Below are 15,651 nucleotides of genomic sequence, written 5' to 3'. Positions count from 1 at the left end.
TTTTTTGAGCAATGGTTACCTGAGTGGTTTCCAATTCATGAAACCACTGCTATGGTATGGAGCATTAGAAAATTAAAGTAAATGAAAATGTTAAATATGATTTGCATAAATCCAGAAGAAGGAGGGATCTGGAGATTTGTCATTCTTACTATGTATTTCAATTGCACTTTTCAAGTGTCTGTATTAGGTAGACAGAGAAAGATACAATTGGGAAACAGATTCTGTAATGTAGCATCGAGGGTTAACAGACTAATAAAATATTTATCTCCTCAGTTTTATATTACTGTGGTCTCCTGTGCAATGGAACTACTAATTACAAACATCAATTAACATAAGGGAGTCTATTTTTTTTCATAGAAGGATCTGTGAAAGGCTGAAATAATGTTAGAAATCTGTGAAATGGAAACTTTTAACTACAGTTTAAGATAACAAGGAAAAAACAAACAAACAAAAAACACACACACACAAAAAAAAAAAAAAACAACAACTAAATCCTGAAGTTCTGTCTTAGTGTAGCCAAACAAGGATTATCATTCTCAATAGAAAATTGACTTAGTACTGTGAAACAAGTGGCATTTCATGGCCAGAGGTCATTACATTTTTCCACCTCAGAGGATTTCATCTCTACAGAATTTCTACCTTTTAACAAGCTTTTATTAATTCTTCCAAACACATGCATTCTTTGTCCCCTTTCTTTGACTTTCAAGACTTTGACCAAGAGCAATGGCTTTTATGGCCTTGTTTTGGATGTAAAGTATGGAACCTAGTATCTTTTTAATAGACTATGTTTGCATGTAAGATTACATTCTTTTGTAAAAGCAAAACAGATTTTCAAGTTTGGAGTACCGTTCTGTAAGTCTCTGTGTATCCAAATAAAAAAAATATATACATTTCTTATTGATTCAGAGCTAGTTTCAATCCATGTAGCTTTAAATGTCAAAAAATAAGGGCCTTGCTCTCAGCTACTCATTTGAGCTCAGTGGGGACCACCAGGGAACCCTCACAGGTTCTTTGAAGAACTTGGTCTTTAGAGCTGTGTATTTCTCTTGTACAATTGTAGAGAGAGCTGAAAGGATTATCCTAGACTCAGTAGATACTTCTCAGGTAGCTAAAGTTAGATGAGACTAATCCCATCATAGCTGGCCAACGTCCTCTGTTAAAAGTACCCACTGACAACACAGCCCCAGATTCCCACTTTATAAACTGTAGGGTCTTTGCAGCAGAATGGGATACTCAGATCCATTATTGTCCAAAAATCAGCCTGGTCAAAACCATAGGTGACTTGCTTTTGTTTGTATCTGGCCAATATGAAAGTAGATGGAGAAATTCCAATAACAAACTTTCAGGTTGATTTCTGCTCCCCAGAATATTGCCTCTGCATTTTATATTTATTTATTTTTTAAATACAGCTAGCATAAAGATAGCATGATTTTAAGATAGCCCATCATTTTTGTTAAATGGACCAATTGCTCAGTCATATCAGAAAAGTATTTATTATGCATCATTTAACAGTGAAATGTTTTTGACATCACATATGCTATGATATCTATATATCCCACTCTTTGATGCTTTATATGCTGCTGCAAACATTCTCATTAAATACAAATCACATCCAAATACTAGTGAAGGCTTTTAAAGCTGTGTAAAGGCATTTTCATGTATAGAGCAGATAGTTGATATGATCAGCTTCTCAGAGACAGGGCCTGTGGCTGTTAAATAACAGCCTCAGCTGTTATTTTATGTTAGATTAGAAGACCAAGCTCTTCCCTTGTTTGTATTTGTGTAACTGTGTGGAAGAAGTATGGCTGAGCCAGTGCTGCTTGATCTAGCAGCATTTTCTGTCTCTGTTGCCCTCTTTGCCTTCCTGACAATCTGATCAGGTCAAACATTTAACCTCATAGTTCAGAGATCAGCTAAGACGTGCCCTCATTTGACCCACGTGAACAATAATAAGACCTCTTTTCCAATAGTCTTTGCCCTAACCAACTCAGCTACAATGACAATTAACTTGGCAAGGTTTAAAGCCACTTTGAAACTTGCTCAGTGTCTGAGGAATGTTTTCAGCTGTTTTCAAGAATCTCACACTTTGTGTTTCTTGTATTAAGAATTTTACTAATTCCTCCCTCATTGTTTGTTCTCATATGACATAAGATATAAACAGATCTACTGACCTCAAAAATGTGTTTTTCTTGCAAAGGGAGTAATTTCCTTAAGAAAAACAGTATTTAGTTAAAACATCTAAAAAAGTTTTGTTTTGTTTTCTGCACAAAGGTCTAATTTGGTTTCTTCAGTTTCTAACACATGCTTTCAGCAGGGGTTTGGACCAGATGGTCTTAAGGGTCCCTTCCAACCTAAACTATTCCATACGCATCTTCAGCTATTGAAGTAAAAGCTGGTTTCAACTCTTTTGTGCTGTGGGCTGCTGACTACAGAACAGGCTGTGTAGCAAACAATTTCAGCAGCTGAATTGCACTAGTCCCTCCAAGGTTTCTCAGTGCAGTTCTAACCTGCAGCACACAGAAGTGGTTTATAAGTCATGTATCTCAGCATTTCTTACTCTGTGCATCCAGGACGAGTCCTTCCCATACTAACAACATGCTTCCTTCACCAGAGCAAAACACTACACTAGATAAATGCACTTCGCTTTAAGGATAAAACAATTCAAACACTTTAGTAGCTTTTGCACTGCACTTCTTTCCTAAGTCTGAAGATAAATTCTGATATGTTACCATCCAAGTGGGTTATGTTGAGAGCATTATGCAATTCAAAAGGAGACTCACAGTTTTCCAGTGAGTTACAAACTTCAATTTTCCAGGTCTAGAAGGTCTAAAGAGCCTAGCACTGGAAACCACAGCATTCATTTATTCATTGCACACTAAAATACAGCATTAAAAGTATAAAAAGTGGTCCAAAGCAAAGAGACCAGGAATTGAGAGTGCTGAGGTCTTGCTGTATGTCCTTGTGGTATCAGACCGTGACTACCACAAAAAAGTCCAGGTCACTACATGCTGATATCTCAATCAATACAGATAAGGGCCTCTCAGAACTGTGACTCCAGAAGTCTAGATATCCTCTACTCAGCATTTGCAAACTGAGATTTTTTAAGATTTTTTCTCTTGAAAAATAAAAACATGAACAACAAAGAGCACAAGCTGGACACCTCCATCACCCCTGCCAAATTTTATGTTTCTGTTTCCAATCATTAAAATATCACACACACACACACAAAAGGTAACCAAAATAGTTTGATATAGACAGAATGATGTATCCTCCCCCAATTTTGTTCTTGGAAATAGTCATTTTGACTGAAATTTTCCAGAAAGATTCAGTCTGATGCAGATACCCAGCGTGCAAAATTTCAAGCCAAATAAAGTTTGGCAGAGTTTTAAGCAAGAGAAAAATGATTTTGTAATGGAACTTCTGGGCAATTTTAATAAATGGTACCACCAGACCACTCTACCACACACACAAAAGGTACTTAAAATTTTATGGCTTTTCTGGAACTCACTAGCATTTTTTTCATCCCCCCAAAATAGCTTGGTGCAAAATTTCTGGATGTGTTGTACTCATGAGTACTACAAGTGACTGAACACAACTAAATGCAGCACAGGAAGCTTCATTTTCACCAAGGAAGAAGGAAAAAGATATTTTACAGGAATGACCAGACCTGGGACTGGACGTGTGCAAAGATTCACAAGATTGTTTGCATCCTTTGCAATGTGGCAAACTTTTGCATAAAAGAAAATACTTCAGATGTAAATCCAGAAGCAGTAAAGGTTTTAATATATTTTCAGTTTCAGGAGTCACTGGACTAGAGACAGCACTGACTATTATTTACCTTTGTATACATCTGAATCATAGAATCACAGAATTATTAAGATTGGAAAAGACCTCCAAGATCATCAGGTCCAACCATCCCCCAAACACCACTATCACCCACTAAACCATGCTACAACCACTACTCACCCTACCACCCACTAAACCACCCTACCACCACTATCACCCACTAAAGCATGTCCCTAAGCACCATGTCCAACCTTTCCTTAAACACTCCCAGGGGCGGTGACACCACCACCTCCCCAGGCAACTCATTCCAATGCCTAACTAAAGGCTGAAGGTGTCAGCATGAAGCTTCATACTGCATCAAGACATATTTGTGGAAATAGTCATTTAAGATTATCAGCATTAATTCTGAAAATACAATTTTTATGCACCTATACTTGCATTTGTACATATACCCACTAAACAGAGCACAGTTTGTTCAGGCCTAATATCATCCCTTTTTCTTATGATGTTGTTGAAACAGAATTTGCTTGATTAACTTGTTACATTAGTGCTTAATTTAGTATGAACAGTAGTTCTTGCATGTACTTTTAGCACTTGTCAGCAAACTGATTGATTAATAACTCAACTTTCAGAGACTTTCTGACATTTTTAAATTGTGCAATGTAACATAAATGAAGAAGAAGCTAATGCAAAATATCTTTAAGCTCTGGAAAAGGAAATCCACTGTTTATGACCAAAGGCAACCACCACATTGATCATTCCACTTGTGAACTTTTACTTTAATCAGGAAGAACAAACTGTACTGAAGAAAATATTGTTTTCTCATCCTGTCCATAAACTTCTTGTCCTTTTTGCCACAGCACCAGTTTCACTGAGGCCATGCTCCTCTGTCCAACAGCAACTGAACTGAGAAACTGTTTGCTTTGCACAGGTCAGGTGGCCCTGAGACAAAGAAAGCTTTCACTTACTGAGCACAGGTAGTGTCAGATTGGGTGAATTTATTCAGTGTTTCCACTAACGGTTCCTGAGGCTAGCCAGTAAGAAATAAAAAAGTTATTTTATGCATTATTTCCTTTACTTAAAAATAGTTTAAATTATAAATTGGCTAAAGATTATCAGAACCTACAGAGGAGTTTAAGTATTTCAAAAAATTAGTTGTTAAACAATGGAGTGAAGTAGGCAGCAGAAGCTACACCCTAGGCTGCTTCTGTACCAGTTCCAAACTACGAGCAGCTGAAACATTTCAGTTTCCGTTCTCACATCTCCTGTCCTCTGATAGAGCATCTTTAACCTGTTCTCTGCTCATGCATCCCAGCTGGAAACCTTCCTCATGGCCTCAAGAGACAGAGCAGTACTTGAGGAATACTGAGCAGCAGCGTGCCCACCCACACTGGCAGCACCTCACGCATATTGCCACTGCCAAGACTTGAGCTGATGTTGTACCACGTAGAGAAGAGACAGGCCTTTAACCTGGCAGCACTGCTAGGAATCAGTTTAGGTCTGTTAAAAGTACTAGCAGTTTAGTCACTTACTCCGCAGAAACAATATGCTGTAAATTTTTTAAGCTGAAAGAAAATGCAGGGGTATCCATATGAAGACAAAGAAGGACAGGGGAAAAAAAAAAAAAAAAAACTTACTTGTGGAAGAAAAAAGAAAGAGTAGCCTTGTCTCATGAATGTCACCTGGGGAGCATTTTATTGCTCACCTGTATGCCACCTACTGTTTCAGCAGATGAGAAACTAAGACAAAAGACCAGAAGCTCATGTCAATGAAGGATTAGCAATGCAAGATCTTAATTGTCTCCCACTCATAAGACCCACTTTGATGGCAGAAATATGTGAGAAAGGATGAATTTTAATATGTTGACTGAGAGGTACTGATGGCTCTAGCTTCACACCTGCACAGAACAACCTTCAGCAGAGAGCTGTGCATGTACTTAAAGAATAGAATAACAGCTTGGGAGACAGGTACAGCTGGGTCAAGCTCCCAACGTACTTCATTCTGTAAATCACCAGGTTTACTCCTGCAGAGGGGACAAAACCAGACCCTCAAAATAATTACAGGACTAAACATTTCCTGCTCCTTCCAAGAAGATGAACCTTCACAATCACTGTCTTGTAATCCTGTAGATGATTCAATGCAGTAAGATTCACTGCCAAAGAAGCTTCAGCTATTAACTCTCACAGTGAAGAACCTAAGCATCTAGATTACTAAAAATAGAGCAGGGAATAGAGCATGTCTGCATTACATAGAATGATGTTGTATTTGAGGTATCCAGATGATACCTCAAACACAACACCCTCCACAGTGCACTGCTAGCACCTGTCCTCAAAGCACAGCAGCTGTGTGGTCAGACAAGCTCTGATTCTTGGGCTAGCTTATTCTGCCTGGGGAAAGGAATCTCAAATATAGTAGCAATATGTTGTATTGTGATGAAATTTGCTTTTCGGTGCTCTTGTAAAATTGCTTTTTTAAAAACAAAACAAATGAGCAACAAAAAAAAAAGCAACACCACAAAACTGTTCTCTCAGTATTCATTCAACGATAGATGATTTTTCAAAAGTCACTAAAAAGAATAAATAATGTGATTCTGGCTTGGTATTTTGGAATTTATAGAAACCAATTAGGATAGTGCAACACAAAGAAATCAAAGAAATTCCAGTTAGGAACCAGGAGTTAAATGAGTGAATTAGAAAGGCTCCTCCATTCAAGGAGAATACTGCTGTATCAAAAGAGTATGTTTTGGCTTGGACTAAGCAGAACTGCACTTCCAAAAAAGCAGTATTTGTCTTTGTGACCTGGAAGCCCAGTTATTTTTTTGAGTAGAACATTTTTTGGAAGTTTTCAGCCATGGTAGAAGTCCATTTCTGAGGCTTGTGAGAGTTGGTAGTTAAAATCTTCTTTTTTACATAGATCCCTAAATCTAATCTACTTCCAGGGCTATACACCAAATACTCAGGGATGGCTAAGGTAATTACTGTGAAGGCACAGAAACAGAAAAAAGGGGCAGTTTCCAAAGACTAAGATCAATGTGAGATCTTCCTCTTCTTTGGAAACAGGTTTCTATGCAGCGCATCCTCTGAATCACCAGTAGAAGAAAGCAAACTGAAAATGATTAAACTAAAATTATTATTCCTTAATGACTTCTCTTTTTAAGTATCTAAAATTAGTATCCGTCTTATTTAACATAGCCCTCTTGGGAACAATAATAGTTTACTCATTAATGGTGTTCTTTCTGAAAAATTGATTTCATTGTCACTGTCAGTAAGAGCCTAATGAAAGAGTTTTTTGTATTGGAGCTAACTTATCATCTCTGCAGAAGGCTGCACAAGCAAAGTCCCTGAACCACCACAAACTTGCATGTTCTTTTGAAAGGCCTGCACATGATGAACTTAGCCTCATGATTCAGTTCACTAATATTTGCATGAGAAATGAAAAATGAATCTACATCTGAATACAGTGAGTGTCTTTCTGAGAAACAGAGAAGGAAAATACATGGTGAAGAAAAAGAAACTCGTGGTCGAGTTTTCTGCTTTGGATTAGTGTAATGGAAAATGCTATTCCCCAGTCACCTTCTCGACTCCTATTTATTACACAATGTCCTCTTGCTTTCCAGTTCAGATCGTGAAGACTTTCATGTTTTTGCTGAACATTTGCTTAGATACCCCAGGCCAAAAAAATTAATCTGCTTTTTTTTTTTTTTTTTTTTTTTTAACATGTAGCCAAGTCTAGGCCAGACACTCAGCTGGGTAAAACCACAAACTCTCAGTAGAGACAGTATCCCAGAAATTGCACTTCCTCTGTCTACCTACTGATCAGTAAACTGTCACAACATCTTTAGCCATGATTATCTCCTTTGCTTTATTCTTCTAACAATAAAATGTCAAAAATCCATATCTGTGGGTTTTGTTTCAGAACAACAGAGTTCATATAAACATCAAGTTGCTGATGCTTGCATGATGCAATACTTTCTCAAGCTACATAATTCCTGGACAAAATTGAATCACTTTTTCCAGGGTATGTGAAGGTGTTCAATGCTTCTGAGGGCTGTATTCACTAAGAATCACAGGGGAGAAGGGCTTCTGGATTTGGCTGAACATTACACAATGCTCTGTATCACTAGAACTTTTCAGATAATGAGCTGATATATGCTTCAGTTTTGAGATTAAAAAAAAATAAAAAGATTGTAAGTCTTAGCCTAGCTTTTTATTTTTTAACACAGTTGTTGTCATAATAAATTTTCTATACAGTAAGAAGGGAAATAATTTCAGAAATATTTACCTTGGATTGGGTCATATTTTCAGAAGATCAGAGTTATCAACACTGTGACTTTATACCACTTGGTACTGATCCCATTTGTAAAAATGTGTTCACAGTGTCTGTGGTACACTTTTCTAGAAAAAGAGCTCATTTTATGAGCTGAAGTTAGCAAGCAGAGCTCCATAGCAGAAGAATAAGGTGTGAAGATGTAGAGCTTCTTGAAGTAGTGGAAATTAAAGGGAGATTAAAAGAAGCTGACATCCTTCCTCAAGGACTATTTTCGTACTGATTTTAAAGCCTGGAATACCAGCACTGGCATTAATCAGAGATCATGCATGACAATAACATGGTAGGACATCTATTCCTCAGCAGGCTTAGGGGAGAATTAGCCTCAATCTAGGCCTTCTCTGTGAGTGAGTGTGTGTGTACGTCCATGTGCATGTGTGCGTGTTTATACACATCTCCATTTAACAGCAAGCTCAGCTTCCTGAGGTGCGGTTTCTTTGCTGTTTCTTGAATCTCATTTTGCTGCTTCATAAAGGACATCTATCACTAGCACTGTTGACTGAAAATTTTAAGCAATGGAAAGACATATACAATAACATTATTATTAAAACAAAATGGAGAAGGATTAATGACTCCACAGATTTTGACTACAGCGACTGGGAGTCATATGATTATAGTAAAAATGTTGCTTAGCTCTCCACTCTAACACTAACCTAGTGATTTTGAAGTGGTACTGATGGTTGAATTTTCCTTCTGTAGGAAGAGAGTCATCTAGCTCCCTCCCCATCTCTCCCTCCCTCTCTCTTCCTCTTATTCAATTCATTCTTCTCTTACACATTGAGGAAAACTTTTTTATTTTTTTTTATTTTTTTTCCAGTGGCTCCAAGGAAAGCTGCCATCTGCAACAGATCAACTATCAGATCTATTCTTTCTACTATTGATAGGGTATTTTGACAAGTATTGAGCACCCAATTTCATTCAAAATGAAGTCAGTATAGCCAGGTACCATATCCTGATAAGCAGAATCCATTTTTTTTTTCTTCTCCTAGATTCTCTAATATAATAGTTGTAACAGCAACAGAACAAGGAAGAGTTTAAAAGAGTACAAGACAGCAGCTATATTACCAAGGCACTGAAAAATTATCCAGCATACAGGCATGTCTACTTTGCTCCAGTCAGCATTAAAAAAATACCAGCAAATGCTGTCACCACCATTTCTGACTAGAAAAGAACAAAAAGCTCTTGCATTTCAGATATGAATTTTTTCTCAAATGCTTCTATTCTAATAAGCATTAATTGCACAGGTGTTCTCTGTTCACTCCAGGGAGACAGAGGGCAGGCAGAATATCTGAGAATCAATAGCAAAATACAAGCTTCTCCAAAGTTATTGGGATAATTATACTAAACGTCAGTGGGAGCAGAATGTCTGCCAGAAGTTATGAGGGTTCATAAGAGGAATGGCCTTATTATTATATTTCTTTGGAGACTAATCTGCATTCATTGTTCTAGTATGCTGCAGAGCTCAGAAGCAGTTTTCTTGCTGACTCAGACTGTTGGATTTTGACCATGTCTAATATAAAACCAATTCTAGCTCAGGCTAAAATAATTTTTCATTGCAGCTCAGATTGATTTCAAAGCAATATAGGAATCTTGCTTCTTATGCAAATGTTTCTTACAGGTCTGAGACTTGCCACAAAATATTAAGTGGGATCAGCTACAAAAGGACTAGATTTCATTCTTTGTGCATCAGCTGGTTTAATAACACTAGAACATACTGGTATGGCTGACAAGGTATTGTGTTGTTTTTCTAGGCACAGAACATCCAAACATAGCATCCAAACAAGTTGTAACCTCCAGTTCCTCACCTAAATGAAATACCTTCTGTATGGATTGACATTTTGCCTCTTATGGAAAAACAGATTATAATGACTTTTTTTTTTTCACCAGCTGCAATAAAAATAGATAAAAGAAATAGCATCAGGGATATGGCATTCTCTCCTATGTTTACAGCCAGCTCCACAAATCCTAAGGATGCAGGCAAAACTTTCCAGTCTTGTAGAAATCCTGAGAGCCAAGGTCTAATTAAAAGGGACATGCCTGGGGATGCCTTTTGAAGTTTGTTTCATTGCTGTTCTGAAAAAGATCAGCATTTTCCCTCAACTAATTGCCTGCAGGCATATTTATGATAAAGATACCCCCCAGCTTCAAGATACATGTGCCTTTTCAGCCACAACAAAATGACAGATACTTACTGCTACACCAGAGCAGAAGACCTATTACTTCATCTGTTTTCCTACTCTTTGGAAGACACTTCTAACAGTTTATGTTGGTGAGGATCTATGACAGAAAAAAAAAGCACTTTTTAGTGAAGGGAAAAAAAGATGCTTGTGATCTGTATTTTCTACATCAGACAAACAGAAATATGTTCAAAATTATCCATTAATGAAGTCTGCTGCACCATTATCTAAACTTCGACTGTTCCTTTTAAAGAAAAGGGGAAAAAATCTTTTCAGTTTAGAGTTGAAACCATGATAGGAATATTCTACTTCAGTGTGATTAGCACAAATTCTGCAGGCATATTGTACATTTTCAGACACACTTTCTCAGACATACATTTCTTGTTTGTAGTTTGGCCATAGTTGAAAAGATGTAGAGTAGATGTTTACTGCATATGTATTTCACACAGCATTAAATGGAGTGTTGTAGAGTCCACTTGCAATATATATTACTGTATTCAGTTGTGTCTGAAAGCTCTACCTATGTCTATGCAAGCAGATCATGATTTAGGAACCTTCTATATAAACTAGTTCTTTAATGGCCTTAGTGGACCTGATGGCTAGCAGGAAAGGGGAAGTACAGTACATAATCCTGCTCAGAGTAAATGACTCAAACAATGGTGATAATATTAAAATCATGACACTTGTCAGTATATAGTACCAGGATTCTGTTTTCAGCAAGCAAAAGACTTCTCTTTTTTTCACTGTTATGGCAGGGGACAAGTCTGAGGGTGGGATGTGAGATCTCAGTGCCTAGTACAATCTTTATGATAACTTAAACGAATAGGGTTGATAGAAACTCCCAGGCACAAGCCAGATGGAACACAACTATTCCATCACCAGCTAATCCCTATTATTTAATCATGAAGAGAAGAAATTTTACACATTGTACCCGTGAAATGCCTGTAGAGAAGAACTCTGTTGGTCATTACTGAATTCACTGATGCCAGTGCTGCAGAATGCCCACTGTCTTTTGTTGTCATTCCTTTTCTTGTTTAGGTTTAATTCTGTCAATTTTACTGGAAAAGTAATGGACTGAGCAGCAAGTTAGACATGACATGTAGTGCTGTGCCTCTCTGTCCTTAATATAAACATGGAGTTATATCTTTCTGATTACATGGGAAACTCAGAGAGAGCTAGCTCTCTTCATCTCATATGAATGAAACTTTTATTAAGACCGATAAAAAATGTTGAACCAAACATGAAAGAAACTAGAGCCCCTGACCTGAGAAACAAACACTTCTGTCTTTTGCTGCTAGCAGACCTATGAGGATATTGGCCTATGAGCTCATAAAAGAAGAACTCTGAAAACCGGTCAACAGACTCCCAGTCTTTCCTGTTTCCTGCCTCAAAGCTCTCCTACTGGGGCTAACTATTGCCCCTCACCGATTTCCTGACTTGCCATAGCCTAATTCCCCTGCTCACTCTTGCTGTCATATAAGCTGATGGAGAAGGTCTCCCCCTGGAGTTCTCTTTTATTTGGTTCTTCATTTCTTTGCCAAACTAAACTTTCTTTCAGGCTTCCCCAACTTCTTGTACAACTCTCAGTGTTTAGTGAAGCCATGAATGCTTGGCTGCACAACCACTAGCTTGACCCAAATCACATTAATATGTTGACTTGACAAATTAATGACAAGTGTACTACTCACCATCTCTTTACCTGTTTTTCTCTTTCAAAAGACTTCCAAATGGTTGTCACTAGGTAATGGCAGAGATGCTGATGCTTTATCAACAGTCCACATGTCTTAACTTTTCTCTTTAGTTAAGTAGAACAGTAAAGTTACTAAGCTGTTTAGAGTTATCTTCAAAATGCTCCCAGTCAACACAAGACAATTTTAACCATCCAATGGAATAGATATAGCACCCGTTGTAAAAAGGTTACCTCACATAATCTCATTTTTAGTTAAGAAAGCCCTGCACAAATGATCCCAGAGTTGCTATAAACAATGGGGAAGTCAGTAGTGTTTGTAGTCTGTTCTCTAGGTGTGGTTAGTTTACCAAGAAAGTCTAAGAATGCTGTTCTCTTTTTTATTTTCTGGCCTTTGAAAGAGAATTTCTGACTTCTGTACTATTTCTGGAATATCTTTGACTTGCACTATTATCTACTGTGTTCATTATATGGTTTTCTCCTCTTCCTCCTCAGATCTGTAACATGAAACAATTAGACAATTAAAGTTCATGAACTTTTAATAAGAAAACTATGTATTTTACTTTCCCCAGAATCTTATTCTGGAAGATAAGTGGATTGTTATGTGGAGAAGAGGAAAAAAAGAGGTTGGCAGTTACTTTTTAGCACTATCTGTCTCTCAACAGGTTGTGTCACTGATACATATTTAGTTAAATCCTCTGCTCAACTCATATTTAGCTTTGAAGTCTGCTGCTTCTGTTTACATCAGAAGAGTGATTTGTGTGCCTAATCTTTCTAGCTATATCAGTTTATCTAAGGGATATTATCATTACCTACTAATATTGCCTTGCTTAAATTCTTGGATTATATACCTACACTAATACTGCCTGCAAATACAGGAACCTGTGATCTTTAAAACACTGTAGCTGTTGAAGTGTTTGTGGGGAGAGAAAAAAGCTGAACTTGTTTCTGCACAGAACTTTAGAGACTTCTGTAACTCAAGGGCATATGAGCAAGGGTATATCTATATGCAGGGATGTGAACATCCACATGTGGTGTGCAATGAATCAGTTCCAGGCATAAACCCACTAAAATAGGTTAGCACTGTTTGGAGACACACTTACAAGCATCTTAATCTAGGAGATTATTTCAGTCTATGAGTACCAATCCAACATGAACACTTCCCTGATGTTTAGTCACTTACATATCATTAAAAGGAGGAAGGCCAACAAATAGGTCACTGGGTTGGTGCCTGCTACAGATCTACCAGTGCATGACAGGAATTCTATAAAGGCTTCTATAGAAAATGGGAAGCCTCATGATGGCAGGCCCTGGTTTCCACAGGGAGATATATCCACCACAATATTTGTTGGAAAGGCAACATTAAGAGGCACAAGCAATCTAAGAGATGTTTGCAATGTCAAGGAAACTTTTATGGTGTTGATGTTGGACTAAACAGCTAGGGGGACCCATTGCTCACAGAAAGAAAAAAAAAAAAAAAGAATTGATAAAAGAATTGATGTGAAGGTGTATGGTTGCATTAGCTAATGAAAATGAGGAGAGAAGTAGCAGAATAATGACCCTAGACTCTATGAGAACTGATTTTAACTTCAGGAAAGGTAAAGCTGTCCTGCTGTCCTGAAGAGCAAGGGGCCTAGAAAAGCTGGCTGGCTTTCAAGAACAACCTCCTGAAAACACAGGAGTAGTTCATGCCATTTTGCAAGAAAACAGGAAGGCATGGCAAGAGAGAGCAAATACTCAGCTGAATGGGGAACCCCTGACTGAGCTCTGCTTTCTATATATGCAAGATGGACAATTTTAGTAAGGCTTTATAGACAGTCAGTCTTCTGTATTTCCTCTAAAGACAATTTGTAGAGATAATAAACTGAATGAGTAGACTACAAAGTTGACGGAAACCTGGCCAAACCAAACCACAAGACATCATGGATAGCATGCAGTACAGGCATCAGAGTCGTTGGTCCCAGTAGACCAACAGCATTCTGGACTATAGTAGAAAAAGTGTGTAACATTTGGGGGAAGTGGTATATGTGGCACTTATGAAACTGTATTTGGAGTACTATGTCCAGTTTTTATCTCTGTTATATTTACTAAAGTAAGACCAGAAGAAGGTCACCAAGATAATAAAGGGGCCTGAGAAATACAAAGAGAAGTAGAGAGAACTTTTATTCAGCCTGAAGAAGGGGAGACTAAGGTGAATCTAAGTTATCTTCAACTTGCAGTGGAGGAGGTTTTATAAAGAATATGGAGCCAAATTTTTCTCAGAGATGTATGAAGTGGAAAAAATGAGATGCAACGAACACAAGTTGCAGCATGGGAAATTCTGTATAGATACAAGGAGAAAAGTCTTCACAGTCAAGGCAATAAACTACTGGAACAGGTTGCAGAATCTCTGTTCTTGGACATATTCAAAGTTCAACTGTATATAGCCCTGGACAATCTTCTAGAACAAGTTATCCTTCTTTGGGAAGCAGATTAGGATAACTGACCTTCAGATGGAAGTTTCAATGTAAATTACTCTATTACCCAAATGAGTGAAGATGTATTCTTTTATTCTGTATCTCCAATTGACTACAATAAACTGTTCCCACTTAAATTGCTGGCTATTTTGATTCCTATTTAGAGGAGGTGATATAGCTATTACACAGCAAGTAGACCTCCGAGTTTTGTAACATTAGACTCCTTTGGAATCAGCCCTCAAAGTTTTATAATATTGGAAATCTCTGAGAAACAATACAGTACATACCATAACCCCTGATAGATGAAGCCGAAATAATGAAGTCAGTCTTACTGTATTATAGTCCAGGTACATGGATTCACAACACAAGGTCTGTAGAATCACACTCTGCACTGTGATTAAATTACAAGCACTAGTGATGAGACTGATCTGTGTGTTTGTGTCCACACACCATATTTTAACCAGAGCATGAAGAATTAAAGCAGATACAATGGTGAAAATGAGAGGAAAGAGGACACCTTTCAGTTTAAAAACACAGCTTGAGGCTGGCTGCTGTTAATTAAGAAATTGTTGTGGTTGTATCTGTGGTTTATCTTCTGTCTTTTGGTTACTGAATTTACTTGCTACAAAGTCTTGGCAACCATAATCAAGTCTGCAGTTATCCTTAAAACATGAAATATAACACATAAAACCAGACTGGATGTTTTAGTCATCCTGAGTAGAGTCTAGATAGAGCAACTAGAATCAAAGGCATGCCTTGAGGAGTAAGCTACAGTTCAATTTGTGCAAGAGTGGCAAAATAAGACTCTTAAAGACCTACTAAGCGAAAGAAGTAAAAGCCTGGCTAACCACGTTTATAGTCTGCAAGTCAGCTAACAGTTGGCTATAGCCAATCGTATTTTGGGCAACAGAAGCAGTTTGTCTGTATTTTGATCCTGGACTTCACTAAAATGTCTGTTTTAAAATTAGTTTCTCTCACTTCTTTTCTGCATCTTTAGACTACAAGATGTCAGTGGAGAGTATCTAATGAAAAACACTTTCTATCAAGAATTTACATAACCAAACATAAAACATTTTTTAGGTATTTTCTGCTTCTACTCATGAGTGATTTTATCTTTGGTAAGAATGCTTAACAAATAAAGCAAAGTACTCTAGCAAGTTACTTCAAAAATAACTTTGCTAACTAATTTGTTTTCTTGCTTGTGTGTACTAAATACTGC

At 37.5% G+C, this 15,651-nt stretch overlaps 1 long non-coding RNA gene across 11 annotated transcripts in view; it reads right to left on the bottom strand.

Moving 5' to 3' along the window:
* Nucleotides 1–15,651, bottom strand: part of LOC106016894 (uncharacterized) — a 313,059-nt gene that overhangs the window by 125,501 nt on the left and 171,907 nt on the right. For all 11 annotated transcript variants that reach the window (XR_005266054.2, XR_011809727.1, XR_005266052.2 and 8 more), the window contains one exon: nucleotides 10,305–10,389. This is a non-coding gene — a long non-coding RNA (uncharacterized lncRNA). The remainder of the gene's footprint in view (nucleotides 1–10,304; nucleotides 10,390–15,651) is intronic.

Source organism: Anas platyrhynchos, chromosome 5 (assembly GCF_047663525.1).
Source record: "Anas platyrhynchos isolate ZD024472 breed Pekin duck chromosome 5, IASCAAS_PekinDuck_T2T, whole genome shotgun sequence".
Taxonomy (NCBI): Eukaryota; Metazoa; Chordata; class Aves; order Anseriformes; family Anatidae; genus Anas; species Anas platyrhynchos.
Note: the sequence above shows the minus strand (reverse complement) of the source record. Positions and strands in the feature narration are given on the sequence as shown.